The 24,709-nt window shown below is 43.4% G+C and overlaps 1 protein-coding gene across 4 annotated transcripts in view; it reads left to right on the top strand.

Moving 5' to 3' along the window:
* LOC146866742 (uncharacterized) overlaps window positions 1-24,709 on the top strand; it is a 146,592-nt gene that overhangs the window by 97,893 nt on the left and 23,990 nt on the right. The gene's annotated exons all lie outside the window — the stretch shown is intronic.

The raw sequence follows: 24,709 nt of genomic DNA, 5'->3' as shown, positions 1-24,709 counted from the left end.
CAGATGATACCCTCTTAATTGCAAAGCACTCCAAGAGACTAGCAGATGTTGCTCTGAACAAAATGCATAACACAGGAGCCCAACTGACAAGTGCTTGGGCATCATATCCTATAAACACCCTCATTATTGCACTGTAGGGGTAGGGGGATCTGATGACAGTAGTTAAGGTTGCTTAGTTAGGATCACACTATACAGTAATAGAACACACTGACGATTTTGTTGCTCCAGGGGGTATTGTGCCTCACTGCTACATGCTCACATTCTATGAAACTATCCAAATACAGCTATTTTAAAAACATAAACAAGTATAGGGTCTGCATCGTTGAGCAGAAAGGAGCAGGACACCAGGACGTAAAGAGATCAGAGCTGAAAGGCAGAACAGAGGGTGATTGCCAGAAGATAAATTAGCCCTCAAATTAAGTTCAAATGACAATATTGTTGGGGTGTGTGAGGGAAGTTGATCAGCAGGTAGGTAACCTTTCAGTTGATATAGCTCAGCTGCAGAAAGGGGCATCAGAGTGAGGTGGATGGTACTAGGTGCACATGCCTCCTTCTGTTTTAGGAGGGGAGGGTGAAATAGTAAATATAGGACTCCAGAGGCGATAAGGGAAGCGATGGCAGCTAGCCAGCTCCCCGCACCCTGCTTGAGGCCTGCAAAAACAAGGCTGAAACTCGTAGAGGAGGGCTGACGTTTATGCTGCTGTAAGTGGCCACTTCCAAGTCCTCCTTTCCTCGCCAGAAAGACAAAAGAATGACTTTGCTGTCTGTTGTAGGATGGTTTATTTTCATCAAATGTGGGTCATGAAAAAGTACAAACATTGCTGCTGTGGCTTTTAGAAAAATAAGGATGCATGAATTAAAAAATAACTTGCCTATTAAACTAATATAAAAGGTGTTACTTTGTTATCATGGGCTGGCTGAAAAGCAACAATAGATTACACAAATCCATTATGGACATTAGATTTTTGTAACTGTTTATCGTTTTCTGCCTACGTCTGCCAAGAAGCACCTTATCAAAATGGCTACCGTATTTACTGAAATCAATAACAATTGCGCCTGTCACTGAACTGATTCTCTTCTGTACAGGAGAAGATTCCATTCTGATTTACATAGGACTGGTTTCTGTCTGATGTGATCTGGTGGGCAAAAAAACATAATGGACTAGATTGCGGCCCAGAGTTGTTACCAGTGGCTGAAATGAATTTAGGCAGCTAACCCATCCCTTTTTTTTTCTCAGTGTAATGCCCTAGGTGTGACAAGTATTCCCATATATGGTACCCGTGCTTACTGTGCCATAGTTATCAAGCAACACCCTACTGAAGAGGTGCAAATAGGCTGAAACTGGACTACGGTTGCTTGTGTACTCTCTTGGAGAGGACCAGGCCGGGCAGTTCGGGCTGGACTGTTCTTGTTGGAGCAGGATCACAGCTGATTTGCATACGCCTTGCTCTTGTCTGAGATGACACAATGGGCAAAAAAACATTGACTGGATTGCATCTCACAGTAACTGCCAGTGACTTACACTAATTCAAGCAATCCACCCATTACTTTTTTGTCTTCCTCAATGCGATTCTTTAAGTATTTCAAGAGCAAAATAAATGCAGTGTAAATGTTGGACTTGAAGAGTTGACAGGTTTGGGAAACCCGCAAGCTCCATTTTCAGGGAAGCCTAATAATACAGATCCACACTTTCAGTTGCTGTGAACGTTAATTTTTGAGGATGTAGAGAAAATACAGTGTGTCAATAGTCCCAGCCCTGGTGAAGCAACAGAAAATAGAAGGAAACAAGAATCCCTGAATCGGCTATACGGGAAGCACCTCTTTGTTTCAGCAAATCTCCTCTCCTCGAGTAGAGCTGTCCATGGCTGAGCTGTGCGGTCATCTAGTTCCAGGCCTTCCTGCAGCCACAGGTTTTGCTGCTACTCCACACATCTCCTGTCTGGTTCAGGGAAGGACTGGGCATCTTCTCTAAGCTTCTGTTGGCCATGTGGGTCCAAGGCCACATATCACTCAGCAAACCTCTTTTTGGTCTTCAGAACTTCCCTGTTTCTTTGTGTCAGAGGACTCAGTGAATTGTTGCAGACATCGTTTTGTAATCTACAGGTGAACATTTCAAATGTTAACACAGCCAATTCCATCAGTCATCCTTAAGAGGTCGATATATTCAGTGGCATCAAAGTAGACAACATACATTCAGGATACAGGATTCAGGAAAAACCTCGATAGCAAGCAGTGTTTTAAAAAGTCACCACTGTTGCTCTTAAATCTGAAGCACTGATGCCCGCTTTAATTTGCTCCCTTCTTTGTAAGTCACCGATCTACTTGTGGCTGTATTTCATATTGCAGCATAAACCTTGTCAATCATCAAAGTGAAATAGGCAGTCCTCTCCAGGATCATCCCTGCTTAAAAACTGAATAACCATCTTTCCTTTGTTACTCTCCAACGTTAAAATATTACATTGTCATATATTACCACTTTAAAGCTAGATCCATTGGAATTGCCACTGATTGTTTCCTATATAAACTAGGAAAATAAACCCCCTAATGGATCTCCGAACGGATGGATAACTCATTCCTGAGACAAGATGATTTGCATTATTGTATAAATATATATATTTATATAGTATTGTAATTGTTTTGTAATTGCATTTATATAGCGCTTTCTACCCCTGACGAGGCGTCGAAGCTCTTTTTCGGCGAGTAGCACGCTACACCGGAACCCAATAAGGATTAGTGTTGAATCAGTATACTGAAAAATGAAATATTAAAGTAATTTGAGTGGTGGATAGGTTAGTCAGTTATTTGGATTCAGAAGGATAGCAGAGGGATAGAAGAGGGAAAAAGGTTTGCATTTACATAGCGCTTGTTAACCCATATGGGGTGTTGAAGCGTTTATTTATTTATTTTTTGACGAGTAGCGCGCTATTCCGTAACCCATAAATGATTATTGGTGTATTAGTATAGTGAAATATGAAAGTAATTTGAGTGGTGGATATTAGTCAGTTATTTGGATTGAGAAGGATAGCGGAGGTATAGAAGAGGGAATAAGGGCTGCATTTATATAGTGCTTGCTACCTCTAATGAGGTGTTGAAGCGCTTTTTTCGGCGAGTAGCATGCTACTCTGAACCCATAAAGGATTAGTGGTGAATTAGTATAGTGCAGTGGTTAATTTGTAAAAAAATAAGTGCCGGGGCTCTTGTCAGGTGGCAGCTTGAACCACTGGCTCAATTTAGTCACCGTTTAGAAGGCACACATTGGAGTGAGATGCAGTTTTCACTTATTTATATGCCATGGTACTGCAAATAAATATGGCCCAATAACACGTTATTTGTGCTATTGTTCTAACATACGTACATTCATACATTACTGAAAATGGCTTTGAGGATCTGGCTTGTGTTCACGGGAGCGCCTGTGCTTTCCAGGAAGTAAATCCAGAACAAAAGTGAGCATGTGCGCGGGGTGTTTGCTGAATGAACGCACAATGCATAGCCACGGCCCTTAGCGCCACATACCGCCTTTACTGCGTCTATTAGTCAGAGCTGTCAGCGCTGTTTAGAAGTTTGAACTGAGGTGTATGTTGAACTCTAACAAAAAGGGGGTGGGGGGATAAATACCTATACGGATTCCAGAGGAAAACATTTGTCAAATTTGTGGCAAACCGTGCATTCTAGAGCATAACATGTAGAAATGGTAGTAATAGCAAGGGCTGTCACCCACCCCTACTACCATGGGTCTCGCAACAGTGGACCTTGGCATTGTAGTTGCACACGGACAGTGCTGGCGTCGGAGGCATGCTTGCTCGGGCAGGCCTTGGACTCGAATGAAGTGAACTGTGAAGTTCACTGCCCTGAGCAATCATGCCTCCGGCGCCAGCACCATCAGTGTGCAAGTACAATACCAAGGTCCACTGTTGCGAGACCCATGGTAGTAGGGGTCCCCAGTAGGCCTCACAACCATGTTACCGCGGTACCGCTGCAAAGCAGGGGGGGGCAGCCTCACAGCATGACCTAACTCTGGGAGCCCCAAGTGAGGGAATCATGCCATTGCCCGGCCCGGCCAGGAGAAGGCTGGATGAAGGGCAGCAGGGGCCGGTTCACGGCCTTTAAAGTTTAACCCCGAACTTCATCGCGAGCGGGAGCCGGAGTTAGCCTTCCACGCCGGTTACCGTCACAGACAGTGTCACGCCACCCACCACGCTAAAAAAAACATAAATACAGCGTTCCTACTTACAGTTACTGGCGGTGGGTGGCCAGGCACTGGCCTGCCGGTCGTTATTCATTGGCGGCCTAGGTCTGTTGATGCCTGCACTCAAGGTCGGGCCAGCTGAGGACTCGTTTTGGGGACGGTGCGTGCATTTTGAAAGAAATCTACGTACACGCTGTCTGCTGCACATCACAGCCCTACCCCTGCAGAACCAAATGCAGCCCCCTGCCCAATCAGTGTCCTGCAGCCTGCCCATCAGCAGCAACACTGAAGGGCCCCAGCCGCCACCTGCCGCGTAAAGTAAATTTGAAATGCGCATTGTCATGGAATACATAAATAAAATGAGTCGGACGCTCTGGACCAGACAGTCAGTCAGTAATGAATCAAAAGCGATGCGAGCGCAGAGTCTGAGGTAATTTAATTTTATAGACAGACTGTAGTAGTCTGTAGTAGTAGTCCATGCCACATTCACATTACCTGACATATAACGTGCAGAGTCAGAGTTGCAAATGCCTGGTGTTATGTAGACCCGGCCCTGATAAATAAGTGCCGGTGCTAAGCACCAGAAAGCACCGCCACAAATTAAGTACTGGTATAGTGAAATATGAAATTTGATAAGTGGACATGTTAGTCTGTTATTTTGATTGAAAAGGATAGTGGAGGGATAGAAGAGTGAAGGATTTAGAGATTTTTTTCTTTTTGGGATGTCATAGCAGTAGTGGGAGGCTTGGGATGAGTAAAAAGGGATGTGGAGGGGAAGAGTCAGAGGGAAGAGTTTAGAAAGGCTTTTGGGGGATCAGTATAGTAAAAAAGCTGTCCGATGGTGCAAGGAGTGGTAGAGTAGGGGAGAGTCTAGAAAGGGCTATTTTGGGGGTCATAAGTGGTATGGGGTTTGAGGTGACTGAGAGAGTGGATGTAGAGGATTTATTGATAGAGGTATAGGGTGAGGAATAGGGTAGTGCATTGGAAAGAGTAGCAGAAAGAGGTTGGAGATGAGTTAGAGATTTGAGGTAGAAGATATATTGTGAGGGGTATAGGGTGAGAAATAGGGTAGTGCATTGGATATGGTGAATTAGAAGAAAGTAATATATACTGCATAGTGTTGTCCTCCTCTGCTACATAATTCCATACAATAGCATGCGAAGAGCTGTAATATTATGACATAAACTGTGATGACCCACTCTGTGCTGTATTAAGCTGCACTGACCTGTGACAAATCACCATGAGCTGTAGGACCCTGACTTGAGCTGTTTTATCCAGGCTTTAGGTGTGAGATACAGTCCTAAACTTTGATAGCTCTGTTTGAGCTGGGAGAGCTAACCTAAACTGTGACAGCCAAATGTAAGCTGTGAGAGAGGCTGAGCTTTGAGTACCCAACCTGACAGAGCTTAATTTGAAAAATAATAGATGCCTGGGCCGGACTGGGAACACAAACCAGCCCTGGCAATTCTGCCAGACTGGGCCCAGCGGGTTGGGAGGGGTGCTGCCAGAAGCAGCACTGCTTCCGCTTTAGCACTGCTGCTGTTGTTACAGGGGGGTGATATTGCAACTCTGCTGCAAAACCAGCCCACAGTAACAAAACCGCCACCTACCACTTGAAAACTGGCCCGCATCCTTCCAGCCCACCGAGAAAACGCCCGGTGCCCGCTCGGCCCATCCGTCCCTGGTCGGTGCCTCAGAATCCAATTGCCAGAGTTGCCAAACATCAGGCTTGCTTAATTCCAAGGCTTAATAGTCTTGATTTATATATTTATATATATATATATATATGTAAAGAGCTTACGCTGCACACAACGCAAGAACCAGTTGCACTCAGGATATATATTCAGCAAAAGTATTTATTGACTTTGACGCGTTTCGACAAACCGTCTTTGTCAAAAAGTCATACATTGGAACAATGGCAGTCATGTCTTTTTAAAGATGCATTTCCGGGTTACAAATCATAAACATAGAAAACATGTTTTCAAACATGTAGGTCTATCGTGAACATTCGTTGAAAGAAAGACTATATTTAAATCTAACAACAAAACTTTATCGTTCACAATATTGAATGCAAACACAATTCATTTTCTTAATAAAGTATATTCAAATTCATAAATGTATTCAATGATAATTGTGTCATTGATAATCTCCAAAAATAATTCGTATATAAAAATACGTACATGATTTGTGTTAAGAAAAAATGCCAAGTGGCATATGTCTTATAAATCAATTTCAATCCGGCCAGTGCCCATAAGGAATGCCAAACATCAAAAGACCTGCATCCAAAGAATGCCATTGATACATTTTTAATTGAAAAAAACTTATAAATGATCAATTACGGAAAAAGCTTGAAAGCTGAAGAACCGGGCCAATCAAAATAACACCAAAGGAAAGAGAATCATAAGCCTAAATAGGCATAGTCAGACCCTAGTGTTCTCTATGCAAGTGCATGTATATTGTACTTAGCCGTGAAAGGTTAACAGACAATAGCATCCTAATGTCATATAGAATACCGGATAGCACATACTCCAATTTACAAATATTCAAGAGAGGGGAGAACATTTCTTATTTAACCCAGATGAACATGGAGATCTTCTTCATGGTTAAGGCCTCCCGGGATCTTGCTCTGTAGTTTTATTATGTATTCTGACTCCAGGCGTCGCAAGTGACGTTCCCGGTCTCCTCCTCTCATAGATGGCACAACTCTGTCAATGCCAAAAAATGAGATCTTAGTGCTTATATCTTTGACATTGGGATGTAGCTGATCACAATGTTTGGCAATAGCATAAGACAAATCACCATTCTTGATTGCGCGCAGATGTTCTAAAACACGCTTTTTCACCGGGAAGATTGTACTTCCCACATAGCGAAGCCCACAGATACACACTAGGACATAAACAACAAAGTCTGTATTGCAGTTAATAAAACAGCCAATTTTTGTTGTTTTACCATTTGCCAGAGTAAATGTCTTGACATTTGTGCTGCTGTTACACGCTTTACATCTGCCACATTTGTGGAAACCTGGAAGTTCTTTTAACCAGGTTCCACTGGGCCTTGATTTAGTAGTAAGATGGCTATGCACCAAAATGTCTTTCAGCGACTGGCATTTCCTGTATGTTATATGTGGCATGGGGCTCACCTTTTTCCCTATAACCATGTCATTCCTGACTATATGCCAGTGCTTCTTGACTATTTTGTGAATCTCTTGTGAAGCATGATTAAAGGTGGTGATAAATCTTATCTCACGCTTCTCGCTATTTTTCTCTTTAGGTAACAGTAAGCTGTTCCTGTTTACTTTCTCTGCTTTATTGGTTGCGAGTCTGATAGTCCCTCCTGAGTATCCTCTGTTCTTAAAACGAGCCCTCATGTGTTGTGCTTCTCGCTGATATGCATTGTTTGTACTACAATTACGCTTAGCTCTTAATAGTTCCCAGTAGGGGATACTATTCTTAAGTCCTGTTGGATGGTGGCTATGTGCATGCAAAATGCTGTTACTGGATGTGGGCTTCCTAAAGAGGCTCGTGTTCAATGTTTCATGCCCGACCTCCACAAGAATATCAAGGAATTCAATTTTGGTACGGTCAGTCTTACTGGTAAACTGTAGATTTAATTTGTTTGCCGATATATATAAGCAAAACTTTACTCTCGCTTCACCCTCAGTCCTGGGGTTCGCATCGAAGAAAAGCACGGCACCACAGAGAACACTCAGTTAGTGTTTATTCAGCAAGTAAACATCAGGAACACGCACAAAAGGACGGTCGACGCGTTTCGGCACTCAGCCTTCAACTGGACCATAGAGTCTAATGTCCAGAGTGTCTTTTTAAAGAAAACATTTGCAAAAAATTAGTAGAAAGTGAAAACATACTGGACGTAAGTTGCATCGTCGATCATAGTATGTTATTTCAAAGTAAATGTAAGTTTAGATCAAAGAGAACTACAATAGTTTATCCTCCATGGTGACTGCTGATGATTTAGGTAATTTTCAAAGATTATTACAAGTGATATGTAACAGTTTGGAATTAAAGATAAGTCTCAATAACGGTAAAGTACCTTTGGACAATAAGGGAATCAATTAGAATTTGACAGTTGTTGATAATAAGATCCTACTAAACAATAAATATCCACAGGGTCAGTGATTATATCATAGTTTTTAACCACTCACTAATAATTTCCTAAATAAAAGTTCTCATAAAGTATGAATTAGTATCAGTGGACAAAGTTAATTAGTTATCAAAATTCATAATGCTACCCACCTAAAGTTATCTAAAGACAAATTCCAACTATTACAAAATAAGATTCGCATGTCCTGTATCAGCAGTGATAAGAGGAAAGATAAGTGAAGGGAGATGCAGTGAAGATAAATGACGATTTACAATTTTAGATCAACAGTGGAAATTATGTACAAGAGCAAAAAAGGGTGGGGGGGGACAGAAAGGAGCCCATCATAGGTAGTCAGTTCAAATGTCTCAAAGGTGCACATGCAGTTCGGCATCCAAGTTGGGTTTTCTGTACCCATTAGTAAAATCATTCTCGACTCTGCTCTTCTTAACTCAAGAATTCGGTTTCCACCCCTTTCTTTCTGTTTGACAATTTTAATGCCAGAGTATTTGAGTTGATTACTGTCACTGGAGTGGAATTCAAAAAAATGTTTGGCCATAGGATATGTGAAATCCTTATTCTAGATTGCGCGCAGATGTTGCAGGATGCGGAGTTTGAGTTTATTGATTGTGCTACCTATGTAGTATTTTTGACATGGACATTCCAATCTGTAAATTACATATTTTGATTCACATGTGATATGGTCTTTGATTTTTTCATGATGGCCATTCTGTAATTGATAAGAGGTGATGTTTTTACCCTGTTCACACGCCTTACATTTTGAACACTTCCAAAATCCCGGTGTGGTTAACCATGATGTGGTAGTTGGCGGTTTTATTTCAAAGTGGCTGTGTGTAAGAATGTCTCCCAGAGAGGCAGTTTTTCGGTAAGTGATTCTCGGTCCGGGAGGCAGAATTTTCTTAAGGGTTTCATCAAGCAGCAGTACTTCCCAGTATTTAGATATTGTTTTTTGGAATTCATTGCTTTGATTGTTGAAATCAACTATGAGTCTCGTTATAGTAGCAATGTCCTCTTTGTTACGACCTGCCAAATTAAGTTGGAGTAATTCATCTCTGTTTTTGTTTTTAACTCTATTTTTTGCAGTTAGGATTACATCCAAAGGATAGCCTCGTTGTAGAAAACGTTGACTCATCTCATCTATTTGTTGGCTCAAATCTGAAACTTCTGAGCAATTCCTCCTAGCTCTTAACATTTCTCCATAGGGGATACTCCATTTGAGTTTAACTGGATGTCCACTGTTAGCATGAAGAATGCTATTGCTGGCCGTAGGTTTTCTGTGCATTTTTGTACAAAATTTGCCATTCAGTATATATACTTCGACATCCAGAAATACAATATTAGTTGTGCTGGTGGTAGATGTAAAGGTCAGTTGGTATCTGTTGGTGTTGAGAGAATCAAGAAAGTTTGTAAAGAGCTCCATATCGCCTTCCCAAATGATGAACAGGTCATCGATGTATCTTGACCAGAATTTTATATTTTTTGCCCGATCGTCCTTTAAGACTTCAGTTTCCCATGTTGCCATGAGGAGGTTGGCATAAGTTGGGGCAAAGGATGTTCCCATCGCGGTCCCTTGTTTTTGCAGGAACAATTCTCCTCTGAACAGGAAGACGTTATGTGTCAAACAGTATGTCAGCATTTCAATCAACATCTCAGAATGTTCCAAAAAGCAAATTGCTCTGGTGTCAAGGAATTCTTTTACTGCTGCAATTCCATCAAGGTGGCGAATGGAAGTGTAAAGAGAAGAAACATCAATGGAGGCCATGATGTAATTTTCTTTCCACTGTAGTTGATCAATTTTTTGTAAAAAGTCCATTGTGTCCCTCAGGTATGATGGGAGGGCTGTAACATAATTCATTAAAAAGATGTCAATAAACCGAGATGTAGATTCTAATAGAGAACCAATGGAGCTAACAATGGGTCTACCTGGCGGATTAATAGTTGATTTATGAATCTTTGGTAAGAAATAAATAGTTGCCGTGATAGGATGATTAGTTTTTAGATATAGATATTCTTCCAAATCAATAAGTTCTCTCTCTTTCCAAGCCAAGAGTTTCAAATGGTATTCCTCTGTCCAATTCTTGATTGGATTCTTTGTTAATTTCTCATAGTGTTCCTTATTGTTAAGTTGTCTAGCAGCTTCTTTAATATAATCCTCACAGTTTTGAATGACGATGTTACCGCCTTTGTCCGAGGCTTTGATAATGATGTTTTGATCATTACGTAATTCTTTTAATGCATTGTGTTCTTCAAAAGTGAGGTTCCATATCTTGCTCTTGTTCTTGTATTTTGTTGTTGTTTTATGCTTTTTGTTTCATGACATAGGGCAATTGGTGGACATTTTATTGATCTCCTCCACCATAATTTCCTGAAAGAGATCAATTTTGTTACCAGGAGGAAGTTGTGGGCAAAAAGTTGATCGGTTTTTAGAACCACTATTTCCTCCTCTATTGGTTTCAAGGCCCGTGTCTTGACAATATTGTAAATCAGATATGGAAGAGAGGTTACTGGCACCAACTTGTATAAGGGATTCAGTTTGTAATGAGGTAGCTGTTCTCAATGCTGGAATGTCTTTGATACTCAAAGGTTGAGTAGTTTGGCTTGGTAGGAGTGTAGAGGATGGTTGGGAGGGTCTCTCTTCAAAATATTTCTTAAGCTTGATTTTACGGCAAAATTTATACAGGTCGATGCGCATGTTGGCTAAGTCCATATCTTTATTGGGACAGAAAGATAAGCCCTTGTTAAGCAATGAGATTTGTGCTTTGTTGAGAATTTTAGTGGAAAGATTAACAATCAAGTTGAGATTTTGTGGTTTTAATTTTGTTTTGCTCTTCCTCTTCCTCTTTTGGGTCTGGCCGCCTCTCCTGGTTCTCCGTTTCGGGTTTGTGATCGTCCTCTCCCCCGTGATGGTCCTTGGCCGCGTCCTCTTTGTCGCGTTGTCATCTGCATGAGGCGCTTTTCCCCGGAAAAATCCAGACTAGAGGTGACTTGATCCTCATCAGCTGAACTTAATTCAGAGCTCTCTTCGGACACAGGAGTTTCTTGTCCACTATATTTGTCCATGACTACACGATTTCTAAATGTGTCGTATTTTCTGGCAAAGGTATAAATTCGGCCATATGTGTAGTCAAGTCTGTCCCTGTTAAATTTGTTAGCTTTGCGTTTTTCCACGTCATCCACATGTTTATTGACTTTCTTTTCCATTGATTCCGTTAATTTGGTGATTTCCTCATCAGTAGGGATTTGATTCAACTCTGCCTCCAATTCTTTAATGGTGGTGGCAATCGTGGCTAACTTCCTTTCAGCATGGGCAATCAAGGTAGCCATCAATCTAAATGAGCATTCGTTAGTATCTGTTTGCCATTGTTTGATTAAGTCAGCATCCAAGTCATTGAGGGTGGGCATGATGAGGATTCTCAAGCCTCTGGGAATTCTTTTGAATTCAATATATTTTTCTAACGTTGTTTTTTCCCACCATTTGTTTACTTCTTGGATGCGAGCAGCTTGTAATTCTTTTAAGATGCAGGAGACGGTTCTATTTTTCTTGTCTCCACTCGATACACCATTCCCGGTTTTATGGGAAGGATTGGAGTCATCGTTGAGGAGATCACATGCTCTCTGTGCTCGATTTTTTACCCTCTCAGCCATGGTGGATTGTGGGTATTGTGGGTATTGTAGTTCGATTATATATGTATATTCACTGAAAAAAACATATGTTTCAGGGACGTTATAGTTAGAAATTAGCATTTAAAAAACCTTTAAATTCACTGAAAAAATCCATAGGTTTCAGGCACGTTATAGTTAGAAACTAGCATTTAAAAAACCTTAGAAATTCACTGAAAAAACCAGAGGTTTCTGGGACGTTATAGTTAGTTGTACATTTCACTTGTACAAAACCAGTGAAATTTGGCCGTTATAGTTAGTTAAGCTAACTATAACTCGCTTCCCCACAATGCACTGCTGATGACGTCACATATTACATCATTCATGACATGGTTAGTGACATCACTGATGACATCTCAAATGACCTTCTAAACGTTTGGCCAGAATTTTGGCAAAAATCTTAGCTTCCATATTCAATAAAGAAATTGGACGATAATTTTTATGATCAGAATGATCCTTGCCCTCTTTCGGGATTACAACTATAGTCGCCTCAGCCGCGGAGCCAGAAACTTTTCCTGAAAGAACATAAGTAGCCTTCCCTGACCGAGTAGCCTTAATAGCCTGAATTATTTCATCAGTCTCAAATGGTTTTCATAAATCAAGCATATCAGAATGGGAGTATATGTCGGAATCGGCTTCAGGAATTGTTGACATGCGGAGATATTAAATGGATCCTTAGGAGTATATAATTGTTCATAAAAGTCATGGAAGACTTCAAGAATTTCATGTGTATGACATTTTTTAAAGCCATTTTATATCAGTAATAGAAGAAATCTGAGTGGTTTTAATATTATTATTTTGAAATTTTAAGGTAGCAGCTAGCAGTTTACCAGCTCTATTTTGTAATAACAAACAGCAAGATTTTTGAGGGTGCTCACTAAGATAAGCTTGTTTAGTAACTATAGAATTGAAAGAATACTTGAGATTCTTGATATCCTGTAAAAGAGACTTATCATTAGAGCGTCTATATAAGATCTCTTTACTTTTGATCCCATCTCCCATAGATTGCAACGATTTCCTAATATCTCCATTCCGTGTAGACATGTGTTTGATAATATGACCCCAAATGGTGCATTTAAATGCATCCGACAAAACTATTGGGGGAATTAACCGAAACTTCATCTTTGTCATCCAAAATCTCTGTATTCAGGCGCCAAGTGTGAGGGCCTCGCATATCCATAAGATTAAAGATAGTCAAAGAAACCGCAGCGTGGTCAGAGACGCTATTGGATGGATCATAACATTTATGGTACGTTTTAACAGAGCTGTATCTACTAAAAGATAATCAATACGGGAAAATCTAGAATGTGGAGCTGAGAAAAAGGTGAAATCGCTACCCGTAGGATTATGCAATCTCCATGCATCAATCAGATGATGAGAAGAACACATGTTGAGCAGTTGCTTATGCGCCCTAGGCGGACAAAACTGAACAGCCGAATGTCTATCTAAAATAGGATTTAAGGGTAGATTAAAATCACCACCCACTATTGTTCTAGCATCTTGTGGGATATCAGAAAGTTTTTTTATCGATAGAACGCCAAAAAAGAGGGTCATCAATATTGGGGGCATATAAATTCATGACATATACATCATCTGAACCATTGGAGAAGCTCGTTAGTAACCATCTGCATCATGCTCTGCAGTAAAAATAGATAAACCAGAGTGTTTAGAAATCAAGGTCACAACTCCATTCAGAAGCTTCAGAACAAGAGACATCAAGCACCCAATCTTTCCGTAAAAGTAAAGCTTCTTTAAAAGCTATCTTAGTCTCCTGCAGTAAAACAACATCACCAGACAAACCTTTACAGTAATCTAGGATCTTGGCCAGTGTCACAGGATGATTCAACCCACAAACATTAAGTGAGACAATATTCAGAGGCCAACAAGCACAATGCAGAACGCTCAACTATAAAAAATTCATTAAGCGAAAAAACAAATATAAAAAGATAGTTGTTACAAATCAACTAGTAATTAGTATCAATACGAATAATTAATATAAGCTCTAAAAAGTAGACCTAGTTAATCAATGAGCAACATAACATCTATGCTAAAGGTAAGGTGAGACGATAAATATCAGATAAATATTAAAAGAGTACCTAATAAATATTTTCCTGAGTGAAATTAATAACAAGCTAAGACAAAATAAATATATAGTATACTAAATAAGAATTTAGGCAATATAAATAACAATATATAACAGCATAAATTGTATATTGTAACAAGCAAAACATTTGAATTTGATAGCAACAAGAATAAATACTATATGATATGGAAAATTAAAAATCAAAAAACAAGTGCTACATAAGAAGCAATTCATGAAATAAATACAAATAGAGTGCATGGAGAAAGACGAAAGAGTCAGAACAAGGAATAAAAGACAGAATGTAATAAATAAGGAGAGGATATGTAGAAAAGAAAAGCGAGCAAGTAAAGAAATAGAGAATGGAAAATAGATTTACTGAGACATAAGAATAGTAAAGAATACCAAATGCAAAAAATTTTACATATTGATGAGCATCCAACAAATTACCATATCCAAGATAGAAAGACGTACAAGTAGAAAATAATAAGTGGTACTATTAGGTATTTTAAGTAAAGCCTAAGGCATATTAAATACTAATAAGTAATGCAGGAAGTGGCAAACCTAGGTAACATAAATATCAGTAAGGAACCTTATAAAAACTGAACTCAAGAGCGAGGTAAACATACCACAATGGGTAATATTAAAAAACTCAGTACTACAGTATATAGCCAAAATTATAGAATGTAATACATAATTTGAAGACATAATAAAAGGAGAACAATTGAGACAGAAAATAAAGACGATACATAGAGAAAAGTGCAGTGTGGCTTGGAGCGGATCGCTCAGCAGCGGGTGCGGGTGTTGGGCCAAGCCAATGGCCGAATTATTATTCAAAACAAAGGACATCCGCACTCTGGAACCTTGTAGCAGTTTATTAAGTTGACAGAGCCCTAACTGTCACACCACCAACGCGTTTCAGCCTTGTCGGCCTTGTTCACGTGAAGAAACCATAGGAGCAATATTAACCACATACTAGTGGTAAACCACAGAGAACATGAAGCCAACTTGTCAGGCACTGAAAGATGTTGCGAATGAGAGATATCAGGAAGAGACTCAGCGTTCATCAATGATTCCGAATGATTATCCAAAAAGGTTGAGAGTTCCGAGGGTTCATAAAAAATCTGTGAACGCCCTTTGAAAGTTATTCTACATCGTGAAGGACCTGCAAAGGGAAATGGAATATGCATATCTATTAGCCTTTTACGTAGATTTAAGAACCCTTTACGACGAACGACTGTGTCTCTGGCAAAGTCCTGTGAGATTGATATTCAGTGACCTTCCCATTGTAGCGTTTTAATCTTCCTCATTTGGGCCAGGATTTGTTCAGTGTGTTGATGACGTAGACGCTTAAAGATCAGCGGTCTTGGATAAGAAAGCGTTTTAGGTCTGAAGGTGGGCACTGTATGAGCAAGTTCTATTTCAAAGTCTTTTTGAAATGAAATGTTCACTACAGAAGGCATCCAGGTAAGCAAAAGGAGCAGATTTCTCGCAGTCCTCCGGCAAACCAAAAATTCGAAGGTTACTTCTACGATTTCTGTCTTCTTGCTCAGTCAAGTCTCTCCTCAAAGAAGCCAAGGGGTGTTACATACCTTGAACATATTTAGCTTGTTTATTCTTGAAGTCTTCAACAGTGCTTATTCGCGCTTCTGCATTGGAAACGCGTAGTGAGAGATTTTTTAGATTGTTTCGAATTGCCACCACCTCAACTTGAAGCAAGTCAGTGTTTGTTTTAGTGCTCTGTGCTATGTCGTGGACCGGATTAAGTTTAGATAGAATAGACTCCAAAGTCGAAGCAGAGTCCATATTGACCTTCGCTGGAATATCTGGGGTGGGAGAATTTTGTTTAGACCTCTTCAAATTCCCCTTAGAGTCTCTGTCTTTTGAAGTGACACCCATGAATTTGAATTTGAAGGGATTTGTATAGCGCTCGTACACCTGGCGGTTTCTTGGCGCTCACTGACAATTGCTACTTGGTAGAACGGAGAGAGGGTAAGGTGAGCGTTTAAGATGGGAAGGCTTGGGTGAAGAGGAAGGTCTTCAAGTCTCTACGGAAGAGGGGGTACTGGGTGCAGGTTCTGAGGTGCAATGGAAGAGAGTTCCAGAAGACTGGACCCGTGGTAGAAAATTTAGAGCCACCCCACTTCTTCCGTTTAAAACGGGGAACCAGGAGAAGGTGGTGAGAGGCGGATCGAAGGTCTCGTGAAGGCGTGTAGGATTGAATGGTTGAGTTGATGAAGGAGGGGGCAGATCCTGTCCGGGCTTTAAAGATGGTGCAACCAAGCTTGAATAAAATTCGTTGTCGGACAGGGAGCCAGTGCAGGGTAGAGAGGAGAGGGGTTACATGATGTGACTTAGAGAGGTTAAAGACCAGCCGAGCAGCCTGGTTTTGGACAAGCTGAAGGCGTCTCAAGAGGTAGTTGGGCATGCCATGGTAAAGGATATTACCATAATCTAGGCGAGATGTTACCATGGCTAACAGAATTAGTTTGAGCGCTTCTGGGGCGAAAAATCGAGAGACTCTGCGGATGGTCCTAAGTGAAAGGAAGGCTGAGGAAACCACAGCAGACACTTGAGAGTGTAAGGAGAGTTGATTATTAATTTTAAATCCAAGGGTTTTGACAGAGGGTACAGGGGTGGGAGGGGGGCCAAGTGAAGGGGGCCAAAAAGAAGATGTCCAGGGACTGGAGCAACCACCCGTTAGCACCAACTCCGTTTTATCGGGGTTGAGCTTCAAGTGGTTGAAGTTCATCCAGTCCTGAATAAAGGTCATAATGGACTGGACATTGGACATAGACTCAGGGGTGGAGGAAAGGGAAAAAATGAGCTGGAGGTCGTCTGCGTAATTGTACACAGAGACCTCCAGACGCTGTAAAGCAAAAATGAGGGGGGCAATGTAGAGGTTAAACAAGAGAGGGGACAGAGAGGAGCCCTGGGGAACCCCACACTGAATTGGTTGAAAATCTGCAGAGAACTCTCCCAGACGAACCGCTTGAGTCCGACCGTTCAGAAAGGAGGATAACCATAGTAGCGCTGTTCCTCTGATTCCCGCCGCTTCGACACGGGAAAGTAAGATGGTGTGGTCCACCGTGTCGAATGCGGCGGAGAGATCTAAGAGGATCAGGGCCTGATGTTGGTTGGTATCCATTCCTTGTCGGAGATTGTCCAGAACCGATGTTATAACGGACTCAGTTGAGTGGGCTGGGCGGAAGCCGGCCTGTCTAGGGGCTAACACGCCGTGACTTTCCACGAACTCGCTCAAGGTTTTAACCACATGCCGTTCCAATACCTTCGCCAGGTAAGGCAAGAGGGAAATTGGACGGAAGTTAACTGGATCGGAGGGGTCCACACCAGGTTTCTTCAGGATCGGGACAATCACAGCCGATTTGAGTGCAGGAGTAACAATGCCCTTAGCCAGCGAGCTGTTTAAGAGCACTAAGGGTGGTGAGGGACAGTGAGTGTAAATCTGCTTTAATATATAAGCGGGGCAGGGGTCCAGCGGGGAGCCGGACTTGACCAACGGGAGAATAGAGAGAAATGAGTCGGTCGAAAGAGGAGGAATTGAGTCCAAATATGCGGTGGCTGGAGGGCAGCGGGGGTCAGTGAAGGTCTGGGATGGGGAGGGAATTTTGCTTTTGATTTTGTTAATTTTGTCCAAGAAAAAGAAATTGAGCGAGTCACATAATGTTTGAGAGGGTAGTGGTTTGAGCGATGTTCTGTCGGAAAAGGCAAGATCCTGGATGATAGAAAAGATTTCTCTAGGCCGATTTTCCGCAAGCTGGATTTTAGAGGAGAAATAATTTTTCTTCGTGTCAAGTATAGCTGTCTTGTACTGGGTAAGAAGTTCTGTATAACGATTTTTGGCAGTTGGGCAGTAATTCCGTCTCCATTTTCGTTCGGCTTGGCGGAGAGTGAGTTTTTTGTTTTTTAAATCCTCTGAAAACCAGCGATTAGCGTCTTTGGGGCGTTTGGTTGCGATGCGTTTAAGCGGGGCGATGGCATCGCACCCGGCCCGCAGCCAGTTAGTAATTGCTTCTGCCTGGCCAGAGGAAGGCAGTGCAGTCAGTTCAGGGCTGGAGGAAGAAAGGAGAGACGATAGGGCTACGATGTCAACTCGGTTCCATGAGCGCACCCAGACATTTTTCACAGCGGTAGGTTTGGGTGGTGGAATAGGGGATAGGGAAAAGGTGATTAGTGAATGATCTGACCATGAACATGGGGAAATTGAGAGGGAGTTGACCGGGCAATCACGTTGCCAAATTTGGTCCAGGATGTGCCCCAACCTGTGTGTGGGAGCATTAACAACTGATGAGAAGTTGAGCGACCCAAGAGAGTCTGAGAACTCCTTGGACGTGGCGCATTCCGCAGGGTCGGAAGGCCAGAAGTTGAAATCTCCTAAGACTAAGATGGAGGCGTGGTTAACCACCAGGGTTGCCATTAAGTCTTGAAAACAGGGGAGGAAAGTTTGAGGGGAGGACGGGGGTCTGTACACCAGGACACAAGTTAACGGAGGGGTGAAGGAAAGGGAACGAACCACTAGGCAGTCTGAGATTCCCATGGAGGGGGAGACCAGAGGCTGGAAAGTGAGTTCTTTGCGGGCAATCAAAGCGACCCCTCCGCCGGGCCTGCCAGAGGAGCGATCAGCTCGAATGGCATAGTAGGCCGGGGGGAGTATCGCTAGCAGGGAGGGAAGGGAACTGTCCGAGAACCAAGTCTCGGTAAGGAACAGTAAGTCAGGTTTATGAACATCGAAAAGAGTGAAAAGATCGAGCTGATGTTTTACTGCCGATCTTGTGTTTAAGTATATAGCAGATATTGCTGTGGGGGGAAGGGCATCTGGGTGCCGAATAGGGGGACTGGTGTTCAGAGACGTAGGCAAGGTGTTAATATGGACGGTGTTCTGTGGGGTTAATAGCCCTAGGTTGGAGATGCGAGCTAAGGTAGCAGCCGGTGGGGTCCACTTGCCCTGGAGGCTGGTGAGTTGCGAGCGGGAATATTGAGTGCAAGAGGCAGGGTGTATGGCCTCTGGTCTCGGTCGGTCGCGGACGGGCGCAGACGGGCTTTCCTTAGGCGCGCCTTCGGCGCGCCATCGTCGCGCCCGCTGCGCTCGTCCGCTGCGCTTCCTGGGGAGGCACATACTTATGGGTTAGTGGGACAATGTGCGGTGGGCGTGGCCTCTGATGGGGGCGTGGCCTGTCGATCGGCCGAGGCGCTGTCAAGCGTTTTACACGCCGGTTTCTGGGCAGCGGAGGGGCCGCTTGAGTTGAGAGAGGCTTGGGTGAGCGAATAATTCAGTTAAAAGCACAAAAATTCACAAAGAAACAATTTTAAAAGAACGGTGCGCTCTCCCGGCTTTCCGCCTCAGGAGCAGCGTTTGTCAGGTGGAGAGGCTGGTGAGCAGCGTCTCTTTTAAGCTGTGGGCGGTGGGCGTGGCCTCTGATGGGGGCGTGGCCTGTCGATCGGCCGAGGCGCTGTCAAGCGTTTTACACGCCGGTTTCTGGGCAGCGGAGGGGCCGCTTGAGTTGAGAGAGGCTTGGGTGAGCGAATAATTCAGTTAAAAGCACAAAAATTCACAAAGAAACAATTTTAAAAGAACGGTGCGCTCTCCCGGCTTTCCGCCTCAGGAGCAGCGTTTGTCAGGTGGAGAGGCTGGTGAGCAGCGTCTCTTTTAAGCTGTGGGCGGTGGGCGTGGCCTCTGATGGGGGCGTGGCCTTTCGATCGGCCGAGGCGCTGTCAAGCGTTTTACACGCCGGTTTCTGGGCAGCGGAGGGGCCGCTTGAGTTGAGAGAGGCTTGGGTGAGCGAATAATTCAGTTAAAAGCACAAAAATTCACAAAGAAACAATTTTAAAAGAACGGTGCGCTCTCCCGGCTTTCCGCCTCAGGAGCAGCGTTTGTCAGTCTACCATCAGAACAAAACACAAAAGGCACACAAAATGACTGCAAGAAAAACGTAGGTGTTGCGCCCAGCAGAATGACGTAAGAACACAGATTTCAAGCGTATTATATGGGCCACCCTCAAAGGGAAACATTGCAATACACCAAGTTCTGTGGTTAAAATACGTGAGCACACCAGTGATACACTGAGAAATAACGGGGTCTTCTCGGACTCAGGAAGATGAATAGAATCTGCGCAATTGGCAATAAACAATATAATTGCTCACAGATGGAACAACAGATGAGAGAATGCACCCCCACCGGAGAACAGATTATATATGTATGATGTATGGTATGACATATGGTAGATTCTGCACACCCGGCATTAATGAAAATAATCTCCCACTGCTGAAGCTGGAAATGAGGCACTTCATCGCCAGCTAGGCATATCCAAACCGTAATTAGACACAATAGCGTCAAATCAGTCAGTCAGCGGCCGCCATTTTATATCAGGACACTATCATTAATGACTCCTCCAAAATCGTACATATAGAGGGGTCATTGAAGCAAGGGAATGTGCACAGAAACCAAAGAATTAGACCCCATGGATGCCTGAGCTCGGTCCGTGAATCGGCATAATCTCCATGTCAGCCGCCATTTGGTGACCGGAGTGAGGAGAGAGTTGACCTGAGGAAATTCCCTTGATGGAGTGGACCGAGAAACTTGAAAATTGTCCCTCAGACTCCCGCGTTGTTTCGCCGCCTTTTGCCGTTACGTGGTGAACACCAATCACCCGAACAGCATGTTGGAGCAGCGTTCACACCGGAGAATCAACAGAGCTTAGAAGATTGCGGCCATCTCGATGGCGCGCTAAGCCACACCCCCTATTTCTAAGGATTTTTAAATGCTAATTTCTAACTATAACGTGCTGGAAAACTATGTTTTTTTTACTATGTTTTTTTTCAGTGAATTTCTATGGTTTTTTAAATGCTAATTTCTAACTATAACGTCCCTGAAACCTATGTTCTTTTCTGTGAATTTCTAAGGTTTTTTAAATGCTAATTTCTAACTATAACGTGCCTGAAACCTATGTTTTTTTCAGTGAATTTCAAAGGTTTTTTAAATGCTAATTTCTAACTATAACGTCTCTGAAACCTATGGTTTTTTGAGTGAATTTTAAAGGTTTTTTAAATGCTAATTTCTAACTATGCCTACAGAGGTAGGACATGTGAAGAAAGAGGAACAAAGGCACAGAAAGAAGCAAGACAAATGCAGAAAGAGGCAACAGAAGTCCAGAAAGACAAAGAAAAGTGCAGGAAGAAGCAAGAGATGTGCAGAAAGAACCAACAGAGGAGCAGAAACATTTTGCTGACGGGTACTGGTGGTAACTGACTGTGACTAACCAGGCCTAGAGCTAGTGCTATGCTAAGAGACACATAGAATACAGTGAAAACACCTACAAACACTAGGGAACACTATGCGTTGGGGTACCCCTGTGATTAGCATGACCTCCTCTGTAAGGCCCTAGTACATAATAGGGCAGGGGGATTAAAACTACCTCTAAGTCAGAGGTGCAGAAAGATGCTTCTTTAAGTAATAGTCACGTTTGCAGAGTGGTGGAGAAAGGGTGCTGGGCCTCCGACCAGCGCTCAGTAATTCTGCTGCGTAGGACTTACAGGAGGTACCAGGAAGGCTTCTTGGCCCCCAAACGCCCTCAGGACTAAATTGGACTTCATCCCCATCCCGTAGTCTGCCAGGAGGCGCGTTTGCAGAGTGGTGGACAAAGGGGGGCATGGCCTCTGAAGACGTCTTAGCAATCCCACTGTGTGGGATTTACTGGAGGTAACAATGGGGTAGTTGGCCCCCAAGGACATCCTTGTGGGCCAACTTCCCCTCGTATTACCTCCAGTAAGTCCCACACAGCAGCATTGGTAAGTACTCATACCAGGCCATGCCCCCTTTGCCCACCACTCTACAAACGCGCTCCGTGGCGTGCTCTTGGATGGGGATTGAAGTCCCCTTCGCTGCTGGGGGTCCAACTAGCCTACCTCTTACCTTCAGTAAGCCCCATGCAGTGGGATTGCTGAGAGGTAGACAAAGGCCACGCCCCCTTTCTCCACCTCTCTGCAAATGCGCCCCCTGGCACGTTGTTAGTTGGGGAATTAATTCCCCTTGAATACTGAGGGTCCCTGTGGGCCAACTAGCCCACCAGGTACCTGCAATATGCGCCACAGAGCCGGTGGTCCGAGCCACGCCCCCTTTTTACACCACTCTGTAGGAGCCGGCCCTGGGGGGTGGCGGTCCCCAGGGCCATCGAGGGCTCCAGGAGGGGGGCCATGCGGCCCCCCTTCCTTCATTTTCAAAGCCCCGGGGAGGTGGTGGTCCCTGGGGCACACACATTTTTCTTTTTTAAACAGAGCCCCGGGGAGGTGGCGGTCCCTGGGGCTGCGAGGGGTGCTGCGAGCCCCCACACATCATTAATAAAGCCCCAGGGAGGTGGCAGTCCCCGGGGCTGCGGGTGCCCCCGCGGGCCCCACCACATAATTAGGCATGCCCCCGGGACCTGGCCCACCCGGCGACTTAAATTCAACTAAGCGCGGGAGCCCGCGCTTCGTTTTATTTTTATTTTCTCGGCCGGATTCGTGACCCCAGCGTGAATTTGGCTGATTTTTTTTTTTTAAATTGCATTTTTGGGCCTTGGGGGTCCTTGTGGGACCCTTGAGCAGGCCTAGGGGGTCAGGGTGTTTGTACCCTGCCCCCTTTTTAGGTCGAGGACTACCGGTCTGCCGAAGGCAGAACCGGAAGTCGGAAGATTTAATGTTTCCTAGAGTGGCTATTTAGCCCGCCTCTCTTTTTGCTTCTCCTCCATTGGCTGGCTTCCTAAACGGAGGCCCGCCATTGGAGGAGAGAGCCGTCCCTCCAAATAGGCTCCGTCTTTTTCAGATTCGGGGGCGTGTTCCTTGCTGTTCTTTCCACTTTTTAGCCACGCCCTTTTAGAACAGCAGGAACACGCCCCCGAATCCGAAAAAGTTACGATTCTTCCAGCCGCCATTGTTTTGCTGTTCTCTAGCTGTGACGATTGTTCTCTGGCTGTGAGGATCTTTTTTTGCTGTTGTGTGTTATTTGTAAGGTATTTTCCTTGTTTGTTTGACTCCTCTGCCACCGATGATCGTTTTGCTTTTCTCTTTCCATTCGGCTTTAGCAAAGTCAGCCGTCTGTTTACTTTTGCATTGCGGTTTCACTTTTGCGCGATGCGTGTTGCTCTGACTTGTTTACAAAGCTCTGTTTGGAAGAGCTTTCTGTTGTCTCAGCAAGAGAGAATCTGGCTTCTTTCAACCAAGAACGCAATTGGCCCACGTCAACTATTTTAGTGTATATGCCGATCCGGGATCTATTCTTTTTCCCTGCTTCAGATCAATATTAGAATAGTATTTTAAGCACTGTGCAGTCATTGTGGTCTGCACTGCATGCCCGGGGCCTCCTCAAAGTGGTGCTTATTCTCTGCGCTTCATGTTAACGGTAGGTGCGTTATTTACTGCCAATACTACTATAGCAATGCCCCACGCTCGGTTTATTTTCATCATGTCGATATTATTATCTTGTTTTTGTTTTGTTGTTATTTTTTTTTTTATTTGAACTGCGGGTGCATCTCTGTCAGTGGGTTCTCCAATCACGTCTCCCTGTAGCTATTTTCATGACAAAACATACTATTCACAGTCCCTCACGCCCTGCTTCTTTTCATATTTGTATTATTATTATTATTATCACCGATGCATCGCTGTAATACGACTGCCACCGGTTGTTTGCTCCAAAATCCTCAGCAATGACATGATTACCTAATAAAATAATTGCTACTTCTACTGCTAATGGGTTTTCTAGATAAAAAAAATCCAAGGTTAACCAATCCATTCGCTGACATGTCCTTCAAAATATTAGAAGAAGCAGTGTCCTGTGCAGCGATCGATGCCTGGCCTCCTCCGCCAAGGTGAGGGCATTTCTTTGTTGTGCGCTCGTGCTTGTTTTTGCTGCTTTCTCGGTGACTCACAGTTGGTGGTAGACCACAGGCCTGGAGGGATGGCTGGTGCGGGCCCCGCAGGATGGCTGTGATGCTGTTATACTTTCGTATGATTTAGTGAGTCAGACTCTGCAGTTTTGTGAGTTAGTCTCTTCAATGTCTAGTGCAGTATCATGCAGTGTAATGTGGATCAGGGCTATGATAATGCAGTGCAGTGTGGTGCATAACCGCCCCTGGGCCACAAAGTTTTGTAAAGAGTTCATGTCCCAGGAAGGGAGTGCGACGTGGTAGGCAAGTGCCTCCAGGGTGCGGTGCAGTGTGGTGCATTAGAGGCACTAGGATACAGTGTGGTCAGCTAGATTCCTTAGGAACTCGTGTGATTAATTATCTTCCGGGAGAGCGAGCAGCATTTTGTATAGTTGAGGTTTTGACTCATATGAAGTTAGTGCAGAGGGTTAATAGAACGTGTACTAAGTAGATTACAGGGTGCATATGATGTAAACAGATTACTGCTTTCAAAAGAGACATCCTTCTGTTACTTACCATTTATAACTTAAAGTCCTAATATAGAATGGTGAGCTATTAACTTTCATCCCAGAACTGCATACACACTGCTAAGTATACATTATTAGAACATTGATTAATGTTGCAAAAAGGGTTAATTTGGCTAGAAATCAATTCGTATTATTAAAGAGAACTCCCAACTATGCTGTTTCTTTTTCGACTCTCTATCTACCTCACTCTCTATCTCACTACCTCACTCTCTCTCTACCT

This window comes from Triturus cristatus, chromosome 1_2, assembly GCF_964204655.1.
Source record: "Triturus cristatus chromosome 1_2, aTriCri1.1, whole genome shotgun sequence".
In the NCBI taxonomy this organism is placed as follows: domain Eukaryota; kingdom Metazoa; phylum Chordata; class Amphibia; order Caudata; family Salamandridae; genus Triturus; species Triturus cristatus.
This window is presented reverse-complemented; position numbering and strand designations above follow the sequence as displayed.